This window comes from Caretta caretta, chromosome 10 (genome assembly GCF_965140235.1).
Source record: "Caretta caretta isolate rCarCar2 chromosome 10, rCarCar1.hap1, whole genome shotgun sequence".
Taxonomy (NCBI): Eukaryota; Metazoa; Chordata; order Testudines; family Cheloniidae; genus Caretta; species Caretta caretta.
In genome coordinates this window covers 26,062,474-26,084,781 of record NC_134215.1, presented here as the reverse complement: position 1 = coordinate 26,084,781, position 22,308 = coordinate 26,062,474, and the positions used below count along the sequence as shown (strand labels likewise).

The 22,308-nt window shown below is 45.1% G+C and overlaps 1 protein-coding gene across 3 annotated transcripts in view; it reads left to right on the top strand.

Moving 5' to 3' along the window:
• Nucleotides 1-2,038: 2,038 nt before the first annotated feature.
• Nucleotides 2,039-22,308, top strand: part of ABAT (4-aminobutyrate aminotransferase) — a 148,086-nt gene continuing 127,816 nt past the window's right edge. Inside the window, exon 1 of one of the 3 annotated variants that reach the window (XM_048867246.2) lies at nucleotides 2,039-2,056. The gene's annotated coding sequence lies outside the window, so the exon portion shown is untranslated. Of the gene's footprint in view, nucleotides 2,057-8,903; nucleotides 9,062-13,887; nucleotides 13,907-22,308 lie in introns of those variants that run through there. The other 2 variants (XM_048867245.2, XM_075132789.1) reach the window with 2 other exon arrangements.

Here is a 22,308-nt window from a genome sequence, read left to right as displayed (position 1 = left end):
AGGGCCGGGGCGGGGATTTGGGGAAGTAGTACGATAGGGGTAGGGAGGAGGTGGAGTTAGGACAGGGACTTTCGGGAAGCGGTTGGAATTGGGTAGGGGTGGAGTCGGGGCGGGGCCAGGGGGCGCAAGCACCCACCGGCGCCAGGAAAAATTGTCGCCTATGCTTGGGAGTCGCCTAATTGGAATCGATATGAGCAAGTGCTCGAAGAAGAAAAAACGGTTACTCACCTTCTCGTAACTGTTGTTCTTCGAGATGTGTTGCTCATGTCCATTCCAAACCCACCCGCCTTTCTCTCTGTTGGAGTATCCGGCAAGAAGGAACTGGAGAGGTGGCAGGTTGGCAGGGCCCTATATGCGGTGCTATGAAGGTGCGACTTCAGGGGGCTCCAGAGCTGACCCGATGGGTGCTGCTAGGGAAAAAACCTTCTGGCAAACTGCGCACGCAGCGCTCACACACCTAATTGGAATTTATATGAGCAAGCACTCGAAGAACAGTTCTGGCAATTGACACCAGCTCAAGATCTGACCCTGAGTGCCTCAATTACCTTGGACATTTATTTTATTTCATTGCACTATAGCTGACACCAGTCAGAGCGAAAACAAAACACACACACACACCTAATTGGAATGGAAATGAGCAATACATCTCAAAAAACAACAATTACGAGAAGGTGAGTAACCGTTTTTTTCGAGCAAGTCAATTGGACTCCAACAGGGTAAACAAAAGGAGTTTCTCTGCTAGCCTAGATAAAGTAACAGAGGAAATGGGGAATATGTGAGCAAGTTGTTGTATTTCTCTGTAGCACAACAGTACACAAATGCCCAGGTTAGTGCCTCACTCAGGCATGTCTACTCCCAGACAGGAGGATAGGAATTGAAAAGATAATTCAGGTCAAGGGCCAGATCCTCAGCTGCTTTAATCAGTCAACTAATTCCAGCAGCACTACTCCAAATTACACTAGCTGAGGATCTGGCCCACTGCTACTTTTTTTAAAGATGCCTCATCATTCATAGATACGAAGGTCAGAAGGGACCATTATGATCATCTAGTCTGACCTCCTGCACAACGCAGGCCACAGAATCTCACCCACCCACTCCTGCGAAAAACCTCTGACCTATGTCTCGGCTATTGAAGTCCTCAAATCGTGGTTTAAAGACTTCAAGGAGCAGAGAATCCTCCAGCAAGTGACCAGTTCCCCATGCTACAGAGGAAGGCGAAAAACCTCCAGGGCCTCTTCCAGTCTGCCCTGGAGGAAAATTCCTTCCCGACCCCAATATGGCGATCAGCTAAATCCTGAGCATATGGGCAAGATTCACCAGCCAGATACCCAGGAAAGAATTCTCTGTAGTAACTCAAATCCCACCCCATCTAACATCCCATCACAGGCCATTGGGCCTATTTATCATGAATAGTTAAAGATCAATTAATTACCAAAATCATGTTATCCCATCATACCATCTCCTCCATAAACTTATCGAGTTTAATCTTAAAGCCAGATAAGTCTTTTGCCCCCACTGCTTCCCTTGGAAGGCTATTCCAAAACTTTACTCCTCTGATGGTTAGAAACCTTCGTCTAATTTCAAGTCTAAACTTCCCAATGACCAGTTTATATCCATTTGTCATCCTCAATCCCCCAGCTATGTTTTCTTCCGGCATTTTTGTCAAAGACCAGTTGAATTCTCCTCCTATGTTTTTAGATTCTTTGCAGGTCAAGAGCATGCAGTAAAATGATGATGACTTCGGGGGTCAAATCCAACAATGTGTCAGATTCTCAGCTGGTGTAAATCAATATAAATTGAGGTAAATCATCAGCTCCTTTGACATCAAGGATTTCACAAGATGAGAATCTGCCCCATTTTCTTCAAAACTGAGAGCGAGAGAGATTTCTTCCAGCAGGTGGCATATGGAGTCTCTATTAACAGCAACATCAGCAGCCAAGTGCAGCAATAAAATTATCTACATGTATTTGTATTTCTACAAACTGCTTGCTTCAGTCAGTTCTACTGGCATCTGAAAGGTGAGATGTGAGATAATAACCCCTGCTGCTTCAATAAGGTGAGTTCCTACTGCACACTCCTTTCTATCGTCTGTGTGGGATTTTGTTTGTGTGACGAAGGTGTAATATGTACTGTTACAGCAATTCTTCCAGTTCAGTGACTTTCCTCTTCTGTTCTTCTAGTTAATAATAATTCAAGGATGAGGAGTGTCTTATGTATATACAGTATGCAGCCCCTAAGCCTGACTGGGTGATACTATAATACACATAATGCATTATTAATAATTCAGAATATCCTAGAATCAAAAGCAGATAGACTGGTGGAAGGGGCCACAAACTATTTGTGTAATGCATTTGTACTCTGCTCCTCTCATTTTTAATAATGTTGCAGAGCTATATAACATCTTAACAGTTCCTGATCTGGACTTGCAAAGGTTTGGCTTTATGAGACTGAATTATGCTATCTTCTCAGGCTTATTTCACCCTTTATATAATGTATTCTGGCCTTGGCTCACCCAGTGAATCTTTAGGTATTGTTGTCTGAGACTCTTCTTTATTATCTTTCCCCCTCTTCCCCTCCATTGTCCTTGTGTAGCATCACTCTTGATCTCCAGCATGTACTCATGGAGACACCATGGATCAAAGTCATTCTTGGTGTAAAGTGAAGTCAGTTTGGCCCTGTGTGTTTTTACACTGCTCTATTTTATAAATATGGCCCTATAAAAGGGTGCCAAGTTTGAGTATACGCATGAGATATTTTCCAAATATTGTGACGCTGAATTCAGTAGGAGTTTTGCAACTGACTTCAGTGTGCAAAGGATGCATGTTGTGTACTACGTAATTCTTTTCTTTGAATTAATATTTTATTTCTGCTTTTTTGTAACAAAACCTTAAACTGACCAAATATTGCTTTTGACTACACATTGTAATTGAAGTGAATAGAGTTAATCCAGATTTATAACAACATAAAAGAGAATCAAATTTGGCCCACCACAGCACCCCCTGTTGGAACTTCTCTGAATTTTCTTATGTCCCCCAGAGCTCTTGTGACAATTTGTTTATTAGAAGAAGAGGAAGGAGAGAGGCAGGGATCGTTGTTATTCAATTCAGGATTTCCTTGGGGGTTTCAAAAAACCAGCTAGTGCACCCTCCCCTTCTCAGGAAGTGTATTTTTCCTGGACAATACCCCAGTGTCTCTGGATAGTTAGCACAAGTAGCAATGGGACAGTTTGTGGCCCACAGAATGTAATTTAACCCCTCCCTTGAAGATATGAAAGAGTACAGGAGATTTGCAAGAAAACCAACAGTTACCAGTAAAACAGAAATAAGGGGCTATTAGAAAACCCGCTTAGTGCTCGTCACTTTATCCTGACCAATTAATTCCATTGTAAAGTCAATGGTAAGACTTCCATTGATTTCAGTGGGAACTGAATTGGACCTAAGTCTCTGATCCTGCAAAGACTTAAGCACAAAGTCAGTGTACCCAATGATCATAAAGTTATGCTTATAGAATCATAGAAATATAGAACTGGAAGGGATGTCAGTAGGTCATCTAGTCCGGTCCCCTGCAGTGAGGCAGGACTAAGTATTATCTAGAACATCTCTGACAGGTGTTTCTCTAACCTGTTCTTAAAAACCTCTGATGACAGACATTCCACCACCTCTCTAGGTAATTTGTTCCAGTGCTTAACTACCCTTATGGTTAGGAAAGTTTTTCCTAATGTCTAACCTAAATCGCTCTTGCTGCAATTTAAGCCAATTACTTCTTGTCCTGTTCTCAGTGGTTCAGAACAATTTATTACCTTTCTCTTTATAACAACCTTTTATGTATTTGAAGACTATTATTATGTCCTCCCTCAATCTTCTCATCTCCATACTAAACAAGCCCAATTTTTTTTTTAAATCTGTCCTCGTAGATCATGTTTTCTAGACCTATAATCATTTGTGTTGCTCTCCTGAGGACTTTCTCCAATTTGTCCAGCTCTTTCCTGAAGTGTGGAGCCAAAAAATGGACACAATATTCCAGTTGAGGACTTATCAGCGCTGAGTAGAGTGGAAGAATTACTTCTTGTCTCTTGCTTACAACACTCCTGCTAATACATCCCAGAATTATGTTCACTTTTTTGCAACAGTTATGTTGTCAACTCCTTTTCAGTTTGTGATCCATGATAACCCAAATCCTTTTCTGAAGTACTCCTTCCTAGGCAGTCATTTCCCATTTTGCATTTGTGCAATTATTGTTCTTTCCTAAGTGTAGTGCTTTTGGATTTGTCCTTCTTGAATGTCATCCTATTTATTTCAAATAATTTCTCCGGTTTGTCAAGATCATTCTGAATTCTAATTCTGTCCTCCAAACTGCTTGCTACCTCTCCCAGCTTGGTATTGTCCACAAACTTTAAAAGTGTATTCTCTATACCATTATGTAAATCACTTATGATGATATTGACTAGAACCGGACGTAGGACAGATCCTTGTGGGACCCCACTTAATATGCCATTCCAGTTCAATTGTGAACCATTGATAGCTACACTCGGAGTACTATTTTCTAGCCAGGTATGCACTCACCTTATAGGTTTGTCTAGGCTATATTTGTCTAGTTTGTTTATGAGAAGGTCATGTGAGGCAGTATCAAAAGTCTCACTAGAGTCAAGATTTCGCACATCTACTGCTTCTCCCCCATCCAAGGTTTGTTACCCTATCAAAGAAGAAGAATAGATTGGTCTGATGTGATTAGTTCTTGACAAATCTATGTTGACTCTCACTTACTACATTTTTTTCTAGGTGCTTACAAATGGATTGTTTGATTATTTGCCCCATTATCTTTCCAGGTACTGAAGTTAAGCTGACTGGTCTATAATTTGTCTTTATTCCCCTTTTCAAAGATAGGCACTATATTTGTCCTTTTCCAGTCCTCTGGGATCTCTTCCGTCTTCCATGAGTTCGCAAAGATAATTGCTTATGGCTCAGAGATCTCTTCAGCCAGTTCCTTAAGTGTTCTAGGATGAATTTTATCAGGCTCTGCCACATTTGCAGACATCTAATTTGTTGATATAAATTTTGTCTCTCGGGATGTCAAAAAACACACCCTTGAGCAAGGTAAGTTCTACCGACAGAAGTACCCGTGTTGATGGTGCTGTGTCAGTGGGAGACACTCTCCCACTGATGGAGCTACTGCTGCTTGTTGGAGGTGGTTTAATTATGTTGACAGGCAAGCTCTCTCCTATCGGCGTAGAGCGGCTACCCAGGACTTTTTACAGCAGCGCAGCACCAGTACAGTTGTGCCGCTGGAAGCTCTCTAGTGTAATTTTTAACTTGTTCTTTTCCTATTTTAGCTGCCGATCCTACCTCATTTACACTGGTGTTCTCTATATTAGTCATCTGATAATTTATACCTTTTTTTGGTGAAAGTTGAGACAAAAAAGACATTTAACAGTTTAGCTGTTGCCATGTTTACAGTTATTGTCTTTCCCCCTTCCTTGAGTAATGGGCCTTACTTGTCCTTGATCATCTTTTTGCTTCTCGTGTATTTGTAAAATGTTTTCTTGTTAACGTTTTAGAGCCCTTGCTAATTTAATCTCGTTTTGTGCCTTGGTCTTTCTAATTTTATCCCTACCTGTTCGTTTGTGTTGGTTTTTATATTCATCCTTCGTAAATTGAGTTAGTTTCCACTTTTTGTATGATTCATGGAAGATCTCCTGGTTAAGTCAGGGTGGCCTCTTACCATACATACTATCTTTTCTATGCATTGGTTTAGTTTGCTCTTGTGCCCTTAATAATGTGTTGGGTTTTTTTTTTTTAAATGCTAACTCTCTTAAACTCTTTTTTCCCCTTAGACTTGCTTCCCATGGGATCTTACCTACCAATTCTCTGGTTGTTAAACTCTGCATTCTTGAAGTCCATTGTCTTTATTCTGCAGTTTTCCCTTGTACAATTTCTTAGAGTCATTAACTTGATCACTTTCACCCCTGCTGCCTTTCACTTTCAGATTCTCAACTAGTTCCTCTCTTTTTGTCAGAATCAAATCCACAATAGCCTCTCCCCTAGTCACTTTCTCCACCTTCTGTAATAAAAAGTTGTCTCCAAGACATTCCAAGCACTTGTTGGATAATCTGTGCCCTGCTCCATTATTTTGCCAATCGATGTCTGGGTAGTTGAAGTCCCCCATCACCACCAGGTCCTATGTTTTGGACGATTTGTTCAGTTTTTTTTTTAAAAGGCCTCATCCACCTCTTCTTCCTGGGAGGTGGTCTATATTAGACACCTATCGTGATCTGACCCTTGGATTTTTACTCCTTTTATTCTTACCCAGATACTTTCAGCAGGTCTGCCTCCCAATTCTGTCTCCACCTCAGTGCAAGGCTATACAGCTTTGATATACAAGCATGGGTGGTGGGTGAACACCCACTTTGGGGAGGCTAGCTCGTCGGCCCCACCCACCCCCCGGACACTGGAGCCCCAAATCTTCCCTCCCGCACCCATAAGAGAAGCCCTAAGGGAGGGGCCCCCCGCAACCAGAGAAGCCCTGACCCGCCTGCCCTAGCCACACCGGGCCGAGCCGTCAGCCCCAGTGCCCCTCCTCCCCAGTCGAACCACTGCCCGCCCCCTACCCGAGTTGCCACGCTCCCCCGTGAGCACTGGGCCGAGCTGCTGGCCCCCCTGAGCCACTGGGCCAGCCCCAGCTGCCAGCCCCCCCAGCCGAGTCACCAGCCCCCCCACCCAGCACTGGGCTAAGCCGCCATCCCGCAACACTGCGCCAGCCCCAATGCCAGGCTGAATCGCCGGACCCTCCCGCCCCTGAAGGCCCCCCCGGCCAAGCCACCGACCCCAGTGCCCAGACAAGCCTCCTCACTCCCCAGCCTTCTGCTGGCTCTCCGCATCCCTCCTCACTCCTCTAATCCCTGACAAGGAGGGATGCAGCGAGTAGTGGGGACCTCCAAGCAGTGTGTGGAGTGGAGGAGACATGGCAGGCAAGCAGCAGCAGCAGGCGATGGGAGCCTCAGGGAAGGGATGGAGCCATCGCGGCCCAGGTGTCCGGCCGCAGGTCGGTGGCAGCACCAGGGAAGCCTAAACCTGTCCTATTATACCTGCCACCTATGTATACAAGGTAACACCTATGCTTGTTAGTCTCTAAGATGCCACAAGTACTCCTTTTCCTTTTACCTATGCTTAAGACTTTGTAAGATATGGGCCTAAAAGAATCTATAGAACTCAAAGGGGAAGCCTAAACACGGTCCTACAGTTGCAGAAACCTCTTTCTCCAGTTTCTTCATCTAGATTTATAATCAGATTTGGCCAATACCGGGAACAAAGTCTAATACAATGGTGTGCAATGATGTAAAAGTATAGACATGAACTGCAAAACCTTGTTGGAGGCTTGTGCCTTTCCTTTACAACAGTGGAAACCCATAGACTGCTCTAGAAAATGGTTTTAAAGTTCACACACAAAGAAACAAATAGGGGATTGAGAGATGACCAAGCTGCTCAGACCCCTCTGTGTTCAGAGATATTTATGATCTCCATGAGTCATACCATTAACTTTTATGCATGAGAACCAAGGCGTTTCCATGCTGCATCAGACTAGTCATCTATCTAGTCCAGTATCCTGTCTCTGATGTGGCAGAGGCTTCAGATGAAGAAGGAAGTTATGGGACTCTTTAAGGGACAACTATGAAAAAACCTGCCCGTGGGGAAGTTTCTTTCTAACCTCATCAGATAGTGATTGGCTTATGCTCTGAAACATATGGGTGTATATCCGTTGTAGAAATAAGTATAATATCTTAGAACATGCCCAGTTATCATTATTTAGAGAAAGATCTAATATTTGTATTAATCTAGTTAACCTCTTAGTCACCATGAGATCTTATAATGGTGAGTTCTATAGGATAATTGTGCATTATGTAAAACAAACAAAAACCATTTAACCCCTTTGTTTGTATTAGTGGTAAATTTGGTTCCTTTCATTTGCATTGCATGTCCCCTCTTTTTTTTTGTTTTGTTTTGTTTGTGGCATCATGATGAGGAACGGTAAAGAGGGGCTCCTCATTTACTTATTTTATGCACTTCCTATCATGTCTAAACAGTCCAAATCCTTTCAGTTTCTACCTTGTAGGGCTTTTTGTGTATCTAGTCATTTTTGTCAGTTGTCTCTGAAAGGTGACCAGAAATGAACACACTATTCTGGGCAGGGTCCACTTGACATATATAATCAATATGTGCATGTGAAGCCTTATACTGATTACCCTGAAAAACACATGATTTAAGAACATGGGTTTAAGATTAGGTTTGCTTCAGAGCAGAGCTTCCTGGGGTTTGTGGGGAAGATGCAACCAGGGTTCAGCTCATATTTGAGCTGACTCTGTTCACCTACCCATACCAATCTGGCATGAGACCTGGCCTGAATGATCCAGCTTGGACAAGTCTGATCCAGCCTGGAGTGATGAGCTGGGGCAGGAGGTCACTGTGCTGGTGTCATTTCAGCTCCAGCCAAGGAATTGCCCAAGCACCTAAAGGCTGCCAAGTTCCTGCCTTGCCCCCATCAATTCCTGAGACTTGGTTCACGCACTAATACAAGCCAGCTTCTCTTCTGCTAATTAAGTGAGCCGTGCCACTGTCAAAGGGCCCGCGATGCGGTGCTGAGTGCCACCAGCCCCCCCCTGGGCTTCAAGGGGAGCTGGGTGTGCTCAGCACCTTGCAGGCGCCTCAGAGGCACTAGCGCACAGGCGATGCTCAGAGTGGGTTTGGCTTAGCCCTGACCCTGTATGATCCCCACACTCGAGCTGCCCGCTCCCCTCCCCAGCAGGATTCGCCCTTCGCCCCTGCCCGCGCTCCGCGAGCCTCCTCTCCAGGCAGCCAGCCAGCCCCGCCCCTTGGGGGGGAGGGTGCCCGGGCCGCAGTCTCTGATTGGCCCGGCCGGGAGCGGGGCCGGGGGCCGGTGGCGCGGATTGGCTGCGGCGAGCAGGGATGGGCTGAGTGCGGGCCAAGGTGAGAGTGAGCGGCGGGGCCCTGCGGCTCTGTCTGCTCAGCCTGGAGCCTTGAAGCCGGGGAGAGAGAGCCCGCCGTCCGCGGTGAGTGCGGTGCGGTGCGGTGGGGGGGACCGCTCGTCACAGCCGGGGCGGGAGGTCCAGCCCTGGGGGACGCAGGCTGCGAGCAGCCGTCCCTAGCGGGGCAGCTGGGCATCCCCGAACCTCCCTGCCGTGCGGAGCACGGGGACTCTGCTGGCCCGGCGCCCCACAGCCCTGTGGGAAGCCGGCCGGGCGCTGCTCAGAACCTGCCCCTCCCCCTGCGAGCTGTTTTTGGGAACCCCCCGCCCGCCTGCGTCCCTGCCCTCCTCGCAGCCCCTACTTCACCCGGGGGGGGGGCTGCCGGGCTTATCCCCCCCATCTCCTGCCTCTGTCCCTGCCCTCGTCACAGCTCCTTCTTCAACCCGGGGGGGGGGCTACCGGGCTTATCCCCCCCATCTCCTGCCTTTGTCCCTGCCCTCCTCACAGTCCCTACTTCAACCCGGGGGGGGGGGGGGCTACCGAGCTTATCCCCGCGCCTCCTGCCTCTGTCCCTGCCCTCCTCACAGCCCCTACTTCAACCCGGGGGGGGCTGTCAGGCTTATCCCATCTCCCCCTGCCTTCCCCAGCCCCTACTACAACCCCAGCGAGGGCTGCTAGGCTTCCCCTGCCACTCCCTGTCTCCATCCCTGCCCTCCTCACAGCCCCACCTAAAACCCGGGAGGGGGGAGCTGCCTCTGCCCCTGGCCCTGCCCTCCTCACAGCATTTACTTTAACCCCCAGGGGTGGCGGCTGCTGGCACCTTCTGCTCACCCAGTAGGTGGTAAGACTGCTGGGCACCCTGAGAACTGCTGCAGGGTGCTGGCAGTGGTCTTTGTGCCATCCCCTTCTTACATGGTGGCTCCTTACCCAGCGTGTGTGATTCAGGGGCGGGAGTAGTGGTGTGGGGTTGATGCCCCTGCTGTTCTCCTGTGGGTACTGATGGCTGCTGTGGCATAGTTACATGCCTGGTGAGCTTTGCCAATTCTTGCAAAGGGTTCATGCTCTGCAGCAAATGTGTGAAGCAGAGACTCATCCGTTTCTTCTTGAGGAAGACTGGTTACTTAGAGGCATGCTTTTCTCCAGCACCAGAGGAGACCACCGTGGAGTGGGGGGCAGAGTCCCAGGAATAGATCCAGAAGAAAAACCACTTCTGCACAAGGGTCCATCAAGGACAGACAAAGTCTCCCACAATACACCGCAAACCAATTCCAAGAGCAGATCCAGTTGGTGAGGTGCTAGGAACCCTGGGATATGCCCCATAAATCCTAGCACCAAACATCTGTAATTGCAGTGCCACTGTGAATCGTGCGTATGTGGATACACAAGTACAGGGCATATGGTTGTGCTGAGAAGGGCTTAGCTAACACGCATCCCCATGTGCCGGGCTTGGCTAACGTGCATCTCCATGTGCCTGAGCCAAGATACAGTACATCCTGCAGTGTAGACATACTCAAAATGACTAGTCCAAGGTGACACAATCAGTGGCAAGATTAGATGTAAAACTGAGGGGTTTTGATTTCCAGTTGCATGCTTCCCAAGGCAGGCAGATTCCATCTCTTGAAATCCCCTTTTCTTTCTTTTTTCAGTTTAAAGTCAAACTTAAGAATCCCCCATGTCTCTTAACTAAATGGAAACATTGCACAGAAATTTGTTGGAACCAACAGATTGACTGATCACATTTATATATAGTATTGAAGTTAACTGTAAAAGTCATTATATCCTAAAACAGGGGTGGGCAAACTTTTTGGCCCGAGGGCCACATCTGGGTATGGAAACTGTATGGTGGGCTATGAATGCTCACAGAATGGGGTGTGGGAGGGGGTGCGGGCTCTGGCTGGGGGTGCAGGCTCTGGGGTGGGGCCAGAAATGAGGCATTCAGGGTGCAGGAAGGAGCTCCGGGCTGCGGCAGGGTGGTGTGGATGAGGGGGTGTGGGCTCTGGGATGGGGCTGGGGATGAGAGGTTGGGGGTGCAGGAGGGTGCTCCAGGCTAGGACTGAGGGATTCGGAGGGTGGGAGGGGGATCAGGGCTGGGGCAGGGGGTTGGGGCGTGAGAGGGGGTCGGGGTGCAGGCTCTGGGCGGTGCTTACATCAAGCAGCTCCTGGAAACTGGCATGTCCTTCCTCTAGCTCCTACGTGGAGGCACAGCCAAGCGGCTCTGCACGCTGACCTGTCTGCAGGTGCTGCCCCTGCAGCTCCCATTGGCCACGGTTCTTGGCCAATAGGAGCTGTGAGGGCAGCACTTGGGGCAGGGGTAGAGTGCGGAGCCCCCTGGCTCCCCCTATGCATAGGAGCTGGAGGACGGAAACGCCTCTGCTTCCAGAAGCTGTGCGGAGCAGGGCAAGCCCCAGACCCCACTCCCTGGCGGGAGTTTGAGGGCCGGATTAAAACGTCTGAAGGGCTGGATGCGGCCCCTGGGCTGTAGTTTTCCCACCCCTGTCCTAAAACCTGTCAATATATTGGCTGTACAACATCAGTTCCCATCAAGCAAAGCCAGGGCATCTGCTTTCTTGCTTTTAACTTAATGGATGAAGAATCTCCTTCTCGTGAATTTTAAGTGTGTATGTGTGTAATACATATAAAGAGCATAGATATCTTGTAGGGAGACTAAATCTTCATGGGTGAGAGTGCGAGGGAAGGTGTGAGGCATTTTCCCGTTACTACTTTATATAGTATAAAGTATATGGTATATCCAGGAAGGTTCTAAACTGAAGGAACTAAATACTTTGCAGTTGCCAATTTATCAGTACCATGGTTTCCTTCAAAGAGGCTCATTGAATGGTATGTGTTATTCCCCAAAAGAAAAGATCTTTTTGCCAGTGATCAGGAGCCTTCCAGACACTGTGGTGAGTCTGAACCAAACACCCTGTGCTCTTTTTCCATATGGGCATAGTTGGTAGTAGAAGAGCTGGGCATTTATCTTCATCTGACAGGAGAAAGACCAGTGAGGGCAGCTAATAGTCATATGTAGGAGACTATTCCTGCTGTGTCCCTGGAGAGAGAATGATACTTTAAGTACAGTGCGGTATTGTCTCTCTAGAGTATGTAGATTAAAGGGCCATTAATCCACCACATAGGTAGTTAATATGGTGGGCCTATTATTTGTGAAAGGATAAATAAGATAAACCTATAGAACAGCTATTTCCTTTCATAGACAACACGCCAACATATTCTTGTTCCCGTCTCTGATTTATTTTTAAATTTCCTTTCTTCATGGACTGTTTCGTACACTGACAAGCTTGCATTAGATGCTGGAACTGCTATCAGCAAGTGACAAACTCTTTCAGTGATTCACGGTTCAAGTCATCTATCCCAGACTGCACATGTTTTGTGATGTATTTTATCAGATCACAATAGTGCACCCAGAACATAGTTCCGTTGTCTGAAACGATACCCATGGGGTAGGAAAAAGGTAAAAACAATGTTGTTGGTGGGCATATGGTATTTGTGCTAAACTAAGAGTTCTGGGTTTTTCTAAGGCCTTCAAATTGGCTCAAAGTCAAAATGTTGTCATAAATTCTTTCTTTTGTAGCTTTTAACCTCTTCTCTGATTTATGGGAGCTGGAGTCTGTATTATGCCTCAGTGCTCATTCCTGACCCCAACCCCTTTGGAAAAGTAGGATCCTGCTCCTCAGGTCTCCCTCAGTCCACAATCCTTAAGGGAGGCAGGTACTTCTTAGAAACCTAGCAAAGCAAACAGGACACTTAGGAGGTGGTTAATCATTTGTGTGCCTGTTGCTGTATAACAGGTTTCAGAGTAACAGCTGTGTTAGTCTGTATTCGCAAAAAGAAAAGGAGTACTTGTGGCACCTTAGAGACTAACCAATTTATTTGAGCATGAGCTTTCGTGAGCTACAGCTCACTTCATCGGATGCATACCGTGGAAACTGCAGCAGACATTATATACACAAAGAGATCATGAAACAATACCTCCTCCCACCCCACTGTCCTGCTGGTAATAGCTTATCTAAAGTGATCATCAAGTTGGGCCATTTCCAGCACAAATCCAGGTTTTCTCACCCTCCACCCCCCCACACACAAACTCACTCTCCTGCTGGTGATAGCCCATCCAAAGTGACAACTCTCTTCACAATGTGCATGATAATCAAGATGGGCCATTTCCTGCACAAATCCAGGTTCTCTCACCCCCCTCCAAAAACCACACACACAAACTCACTATCCTGCTGGTAATAGCTCATCAAAAGTGACCACTCTCCCTACAATGTGCATGATAATCAAGGTGGGCCATTTCCAGCACAAATCCAGGTTTTCTCACCCCCACACCCCCATACACACACAAACTCACTCTCCTGCTGGTAATAGCTCATCCAAAGTGACCACTCTCCCTACAGTGTGCATGGTAATCAAGGTGGGCCATGTCCAGCACAAATCCAGGCTCTCTCACCCCCACCCCTTTTTCCCGGGGACACACACACACACACACAAACTCACTCTCCTGCTGGCAATAGCTCATTCAAACTGACCACTCTCCAAGTTTAAATCCAAGTTTAACCAGAACGTCTTTGGGGGGGAGGGTAGGAAAAAACAAGGGGAAATAGGCTACCTTGCATAATGACTTAGCCACTCCCAGTCTCTATTTAAGCCTAAATTAATAGTATCCAATTTGCAAATGAATTCCAATTCAGCAGTTTCTCGCTGGAGTCTGGATTTGAAGTTTTTTTGTTTTAAGATAGCGACCTTCATGTCTGTGATTGCGTGACCAGAGAGATTGAAGTGTTCTCCGACTGGTTTATGAATGTTATAATTCTTGACATCTGATTTGTGTCCATTTATTCTTTTACGTAGAGACTGTCCAGTTTGACCAATGTAAATGGTAGAGGGGCATTGCTGGCACATGATGGCATATGGAGGGTAAGAAAACCTGGATTTGTGCTGGAAATGGCCCAACTTGATGATCACTTTAGATAAGCTATTACCAGCAGGACAGTGGGGTGGGAGGAGGTATTGTTTCATGATCTTTGTGTGTATATAATGTCTGCTGCAGTTTCCACGGTATGCATCCGGTGAAGTGAGCTGTAGCTCACGAAAGCTCATGCTCAAATAAATTGGTTAGTCTCTAAGGTGCCACAAGTACTCCTTTTCTTGTTGCTGTATAGTAAATTAGGTTGGTGCCCTGTGGAGATGTGCTCCCTGGTGCAAATGGATCTTAGAAGGCATGGCCTTGGGCACATTCTGTGCTAAAACCATTGCATTTGTTAGCTTTGTGATAAAAGATCACAGCCATCTGTCTACCTCTTGAAATCCACCAACAAATGCAGAAAATCAGAGTAGCTTGTGTGCTTAGATGGTGAGCAAGTTTACTCCATTGAATTTTTTAAAAATGTTGTTTTAATATTTTAGTAAACATTTGTATAAACTTGCTACATGTGAGGGAGAGAACAAAGAAATACAGGCTATTGCAGTGTTGTTAGTTTCTCATTCTGTTCCATGAAATTACATATTGCAGCACTGTAGAATAAATGATCACATGGTTCCTTGGACTGTGACACATGGATGTGCAGTGGTAAATCCCTCTGTCCCTATTGTGTGTGGATTTTAGTCTTTCTCTCCATAGTACTTTGTAGCTGCCATAGTGCCAGGCACTGCAGTGAAAATGTTCCTGTGTAGCTGCTTTTCCAGCTCAGGCTGTTGAATCTGTTCATTCTTCTACGTCAGATCAGGGAATTTTTCACTAGCTGCCTTAGTGAATGTACGTTGGAGACACTGCTGAAAGCTTTTCACTTGTTGTATCAAGGATGCACATCTTGCTCCTAGTTATGAGGCTGGCTTTTATAAAAGACAACGCTACAGTGTGCTAGCTAAAGTGCTGTGCTTACTGGGCGTGCTGCAAAATTGTTTACTGCACAAAGAGAAAATAGAGGATCAGGTATATGAACTCACAATGTTTCGGTTACTGATACAGAATTTCCCTCAAACCCAAATAGCTCGCTTGCCTTTAGTTTATCTTGCACAGACCTTTCAAAGGATCCATCACAGGTATATGTCTGAGTATTAATACAGAAAAGAAGCATTTGTTCAGATGAGTGGCTTTATTGTGCTGCATGAAGTTTGTATTTTTGCCTCTGGGTCTAAAATGTGTAAGTCCATGGAACTGCAGCTCATTTCCTTTTCTGTGGCAAGATTCTGGGCAGTTTAAAGGCAAGAAAGCTCAAGATTCCATGTATTGATGAGATTTGCTGATTAAAGCTCCATTGAAAAAACACACATAGTTAATTTACCCAAAAACATAAATAAATCCTGACCTTTTCAAACTTTCCTCATCCATGAGCCACCAAGTTGGCTATGTTTATTCTGGAGAGCTTTATACCTGTGATCCAGTTAATTAAATCTTAGTTCAGAAATTAATGCCAGGACACAGCTATTCTGTCAGGCCTGCAAAATTTACCAGGTTTTTGAATGATGCTTTACCTGCCAAGACTACAGTTCAGGGTTCTTTTTCTCTTGTAGCAGCTGTTGCTGCTAGCATTTTGTTGCAAACTGCTTTCTTAATGTTGTGATGGTCTTAGCTTTTGCAAGGGAAATTCAGAATTCTGAATTCAGATGCAAACATATAAATAACCTACACAGTCACTTCCTCTTATTTTTTCAATGAATTTACTTCTGAGTTTACACATGTGCCCTAGTAATGATCTGAGGCCCCAATCTTCAGTCTAATATTGTCAGTATACCCTTGTTTGAGTGGAGTCCTGTTGCTGCAAGATGTCCTCAGTGCAGGACTCTCTAGCTACCACATCCCTCCACAATAGGATGCAGTTGAATGTTTTCAACCACTTTTGCCACAGGCCAACATTTTCCCACTTTGGTGCCTGTCACAGGATCGCTGATCCTTGTGAGTAGACCAATGCCAGCTCGCTTGGGTCAGAGAAGGTAGGCCCCAATGAGCCAATTTAAGGAGGCAGGGCTACACCTACGGCTATAAAGGCCTGTCAGGAGCACGAAGAGGAATGATTGGAGCAGGCTGTTCCTGGGAAGAGGTACTACGGAGAAGTGGGGCTGACTCTGGGGGTGGGTCCCTGGAACAAGGGGCCAAGTGCTCAGGGAGATAGCCCTGTGGCAAGTGTTCCAGAAAGGGAGCAAAGCTGGTTGTGAGAAGGAAGCTAGTTGAAAAGGAAGCTGTAAAAAGAAAAGGAGGACTTGTGGCACCTTAGAGACTAACAAATTTATTGGAGCATAAGCTTTCGTGAGCTACAGCTCACTTCATCGGATGCATTCAGTGGAAAATACAGTGGGGAGATTTATATATACAGGGAACATGAAACAATGGGTGTTACCATACACACTGTAAGGAGAGTGATCAGGTAAGGTGAGCTATTACCAGCAGGAGAGTGGGGGAGGGGAAAACCTTTTGTAGTGATAATCAAGGTGGGCCATTTCCAGCAGTTGACAAGAAGGTGTGAGGAACGGGGGCGGGGGGGGGGAATAAATATGGGGAATTAGTTTTACTTTGTGTAATGACCCATCCACTCCCAGTCTTTATTCAAGCCTAAGTTAATTGTATCCAGTTTGCAAATTAATTCCAATTCAGCAGTCTCTCATTGGAGTCTGTTTTTGAGGTTTTTTTGTTGAAGAATTGCCACTTTTAGGTCTGTAATCAAGTGACCAAACAGATTGAAGTGTTCTCCTACTGATTTTTGAACGTTATAATTCTTGACGTCTGATTTGTGTCCATTTATTCTTTTACCTAGAGACTGTCCAGTTTGACCAATGTACATGGCAGAGGGGCATTGCTGGCACATGATGGCATAGATCACATTGGTAGATGCGCAGGTGAACGAGCCTCTGATAGTGTGGCTGATGTGATTAGGCCCTATGATGGTGTCCCCTGAATAGATATGTGGACACGGTTGGCAATGGGCTTTGTTGCAAGGATAGGTTCCTGGATTAGTGGTTCTGTTGTGTGGTGTGTGGTTGCTGGTGAGTATTTGCTTCAGGCTGGGGGGCTGCCTGTAAGCAAGGGCTGGCCTGTCTCCCAAGATCTGTGAGAGTGATGGGTCATCCTTCAGGATAGGTTGTAGATCTTTGATGATGCGTTGGAGAGGTTTTGGTTGGGGGCTGAAGGTAATGGCTAGTGGCGTTCTGTTATTTCCTTTGTTGGGCCTGTCCTGTAGTAGGTAACTTCTGGGTACTCTTCTGTCTCTGTCAGTCTGTTTCTTCACTTCAGTAGGTGGGTATTGTAGTTGTAAGAATGCTTGATAGAGATGTTGTAGGTGTTTCTCTGTCTGAGGGGTTGGAGCAAATGCCGTTGTATCGTAGAGCTTGGCTGTAGACAATGGATTGTCTGGTGTGGTCTGGATGAAAGCTGGAGACATGTAGGAAGGCATAGCGGTCAGTAGGTTTCTGGTATAGGGTGGTGGTTATGTGACCATCGCTTATTAGCACCGTAGTGTCCAGGAAGCGGATCTCTTGTGTGGAGTGGTCCAGGCTGAGGTTGATGTGGGATGGAAATTGTTGAAATCATGGTGGAATTCCTCAAGGGCTTCTTTTCCATGGGTCTGGATAATGAAGAGGTCATCAATGTAGCGCAAGTAGAGTAGGGGCATTAGGGGATGAGAGCTGAGGAAGCGTTGTTCTAAGTCAGCCATAAAAATGTTGGCGTACTGTGGGGCCATGCGGGTACCCATGGCAGTGTCACTGATTTGAAGGTATACATTGTCCCCAAATGTGAAATAGTTATGGGTGAGGGCATAGTCACAAAGTTCAGCCACCAGGTTTGCCATGACATTATCAGAGATACTGTTCCTGATGGCTTGTAGTCCATCTTTGTGTGGAGGGCTTCTACATCCTGGTGTTTTCAGGAAGATCACTGATGGATTGTAGTTTCCTCAGGAAGTCAGTGGTGTCTTGAAGATAGCTGGGAGTGCTGGTAACGTAGGAGAGGAGGCCATGGAACCCGAAGAGAAAGGGTGAGCTGAGGATAGAAGTGATGTGTGTGTGGGGGCATGGAAGGTCACATTCTCGCGCACGCGCACGCGCACACACACACGCACACCCCCCCCCCCCCGATTTCTTACTTCTGTTTGGCCCTGCTCCCTGAAGTCCTGATGTAGTGGAGAAGAGCAGTGGTGTGTCTCCTTGGCTGGGCAATAGGACATGGAAAAATTACTATATTAGCTGTATAGCTATAATTATTGTTGCAAGACGTTTGTCTGTAATTCTGTTATCAGTGTTTTTGCTTACTTGTATTACTATAAAAAAAAGTCTTCCATGTCGGCTCTCAGCCAAAAGGTCAATTGCTTTCTGCAAGTTTAAGTAGAAAATATGCTTAGCTCTTTTGAACTGTGAGGATGAAGTCTCCCCCCACCCCCAGTGGTGTAAAAAAAAAACAAAAAACCCCCCCCCAACAATTGCCACACTTTTTTTTACTCGAAATGGCTGAATTTTGAAATTTTGCATATGTCTCGTACTCATCTTGGAATATTTCCATGATTCAAATCTGGGGAGGAAAATTGATTGGATAATAGTGAACAGGCTGAGTAATCACTTTTTGAGCAGTACTCACTTGGCATCTGCTAAGATTTATTCTTGGAGCATAATTAAACCCTGCCCACTTTGTAACATGAATGATGACAACTGAACTATCGCACAGCTCAGCAGACCCAAGAGCTGCTGCTGGGACAGTCTGCATGAGGGAGATACTGCTGTGTGTTTTTCAGTGAAACATTTCCAAATAAAATAACAGCATGGGCAGGAGACGATGATCGTGAAAAAACTGCACATCCTTTGATCGTTGTAGTTTGGGTTGCATTCTCCTCTGTGAAATTTTCAGCATCAACTGAGAAAATTGGATCGATTGACAATGCGGCTTGTTACAGCTTGGTTTGTTCTGATTGTAAATGTGTCTTGTACAGGCAGCATTCAGAAATGTCCAATACATTTTACTTGCACTTTCCCTTCATTTCCCTTCTGCCTCTTACGGTATTGATGGGGCCAGAACAAAACTTCTTCCTGAAGTCCTCCAGATTATCTGCAGTGTAGTGTCCTTCCAGAGTCATGTGGACAGATCTTTTCCACACATACCTTCTCAAGGCCTCGAACCTCTTTTGATAAATCCTCCCATCTCTAGTCTTTGCAACACTATTACTTCTTTTGAAAAATTTTCTTGTTCCTAACACTGGTCCAGCTCCTCCAGTGGGAGTGCTAATGTAGACAACACAATAGTGTTTTTACCACTGTGTCTCATAAATCTGCTTTGAGCAGGCTTTGTATTAGGGGCCACCTGAAATCCTGTCTGCTTCTCCATTCATTGCCACCTGTAGAATAGCTGAAGCAGTTTTTGCGACCGTGAGAGACTTTTCCAGTTAAAAGGCTAATGTAGATCTGGCATGTGACTCTGTAAGACAGGAGATACTGCAGATAGACATTCTCTCTCCAGGGGCCAGGAGAGGTTGGAAGAGCATGTGTTGGGCCTTTGCAGGGATAGGCTCTCTAGACTGAAAGACCCAGTGACATGCAAAACAAGGTTGGAAAAGAGGAGAGAAAAAACTGGGCGATATGGACAGAAAAAGAAGGGAGAGAATCTGTCCCGCCAGAACTCTCACCTGTGACCTTCATCTATTCATAGTAAGTGCAGGTTCAGGAAAGCTGGTTCAGATATCTAGGTTGTCCAATACTTCCAAAGTACTTGACCTAAGGTGGTGTATGGATATGTGTGATAGTTTTGTACATATAGGTTGGGGGGATCGAAAGTAGAGGAGTATTATCAAAGAATGTGAACATTTCTATGAGGTTCATACTTCTGTCTAGCACAATTTCTTTTTTACTCCATAAACTAAACGTGGGTGCAGAATTTCTTCAGAACTCCCTTCAAATTAGAATATCCTCTTTATCAATAACTAAATGAGACTGTTTGTTGCAACCTTGTTTTTTCTATTGTAGCCTGATCAGTTAGTGGTTGTCACATAGAAAGAACAGTAAGTGGGGACCTGGGCAGGGAAATAGAGCAATGAAAGTATTTTCACAGTGCTCCATTTTTGCACTTTATTGGGGGTATTTGAATCAACTTTCAGGTGTCAACTTGACATCCATCTGTAATCTTCATATCAACAAAGAGAAAAGCTGCTTTTGGAAATTGATACCCTGGCACTGCCTGGACTCTTGCTAGTTCCTTTTCCTGTAATCTGGGATCCCAGAAGATGGAGTGTATTCAACAAGATTTGGCAGTACCCTTTCCCCTTTAAGCATCGTGCCCACTAAAATCTGAGCTCGTGCTTAGTGTATTAATGAATTCAGAAAGGGTGAACTGTTTCAGTGTGTTGCAACAAATCGCTAAGGGGAGTTCAAAAAGTAGGAATCAGTAATGTTCAGGAAAGTGAAAGAACAGTGTCCTTCTGTACAACACCCAACACAATGGGGCCCGAATCCGACTGGGGCCTTTGGGCATTGCCATAAAATAAATATGTACTGCTACCAAAGCGAAGGACTGTGCAGGTGTATTGTATAAGCTTCCTGATAGCATAGCATTGCAGATGCACCTCATTCCTAACCTGCAATCTCTTGTGTAGTTTATTAGTAATATAAATTATTAGGATAGCATCTAGAGACCCAAGCTGACCTAAATCTTGACCCTATTGTGCTAGACACTGTACAAATATATAGTGAGACACAGCCCCAACACCGAAGACCTGACAACAAAGTGGGAGGGGGAGGATAAATCATACAAGCAGAGTGAACAAAGATATTGTTTGTAGCATGGGCAATTATTTTTCAAATTAATCTGGCAGCGCCCCTTTACATTTAATGCCTAAAATGTGGGTTGGCAAATCCATTCTTCCTTGTAACCTGTATTTCTACCCCCGGCCCAGATGACATATTCTATTACATGATGCTATTTTAATGACTTTTTGATGTGCATGAATTAAAATTGGGACACCAGGAAGTGTAGTAGGGGAAATAAATTCTGAATAGCTCAGTGGATAGGTCTGATAGTGTTTAAAAGAATGGTTGCCTTGCTTGGGGTTAGAGGAAGTTAATACTGCTAGTTTAAAAAGCTATTTAGAAATCAGTGTTAGGATATAGAAAAGGAGTACTTGTGGCACCTTAGAGACTAACCAATTTATTTGAGCATGAGCTTTCGCTGTAGCTCACGAAAGCTCATGCTCAAATAAATTGGTTAGTCTCTAAGGTGCCACAAGTACTCCTTTTCTTTTTGCGAATACAGACTAACACGGCTGTTCCTCTGAAACCTGTTAGGATATAGATATTCAGGCCTGTCTGTAGAGGCCTATACTTTAAGAATGTAGGTATATGTTGATTTAGCTGGTTATAGAGGTATAAAAGAAAACTAAAATCACTGCTTTCTTGTGTAAGGGCCTTCTTTCACTGTGACAGTCTGAGGCCCTGTTCTTAAGCTAAGGCCTTTGGCTAAGCAGTGGGAGCAGCCATAAACCGGGAAGCGTATGGTTACATCCTTACATTTCAAACTAGTTATATTGAAATAAGGCAATCTGGGGCTGTTAGAAAGATGATCCGATATATTTCCTCCAGAGAAAGGGAAGAGCCTAGAAGAAAAGGAAATTTAGTTTGATAGTTTTCTGTTTGGTAAGAACTTACTGATCAATAGACACAGCTAGGGAAACTCTTTTATGTCTTTATAGATGTAGTTGTAAAATCCTCACTTCTGTATTGTTTTGTCATTATAGTTCCCACTTTGTTATTGTTTATTTGCATGGTCTTTGTCTGGTTTTATGATTGTTTCTGTCTGCTGTATAATTAATTTTGCTGGGTGTAAACTAATTAAGGTGGTGGGATATAATTGGTTAGCTAATCATGTTACAATATGTTAGGATTGGTTAGGTAAATTTTAGTTAAATGATTGGTTAAGGTATAGCTGAGACTATTACTATATAAATTAGGAGCAAACAGGAAGTAAGTTGGGGAGTGGGGGGGAAAAAACAGTTTTGAAGTGAAAAATGGCAGGGTTTGCAGGAGCAAGTAACAACCCCCACTCTTCTCCCAGAGCCAGGATGAAAACCTGGAGGTAAGGGTTTCCAAGTATTTCAACCCAGAGATCCTACTCTTGGCTCAGAGTTAACTATATCCTTTTCTTCTTCTCCTTTCTTTCTCTCAGTTTACTTAATTTGCTGCTGGTAGCCTGTACTTTAAACTAACCTCACCGGCTTAATTGGTTTCTTTCCACCTCTTCCCCCTCCTCTCCCTCCGTCTTTCCATGCTTTTGCTTTTTCTGAAGTTTTAATAGAGGGTACTTTGGATACTTATGTAAAATGTTTTTGAACAAAGCATGATGGAGGTCTTCT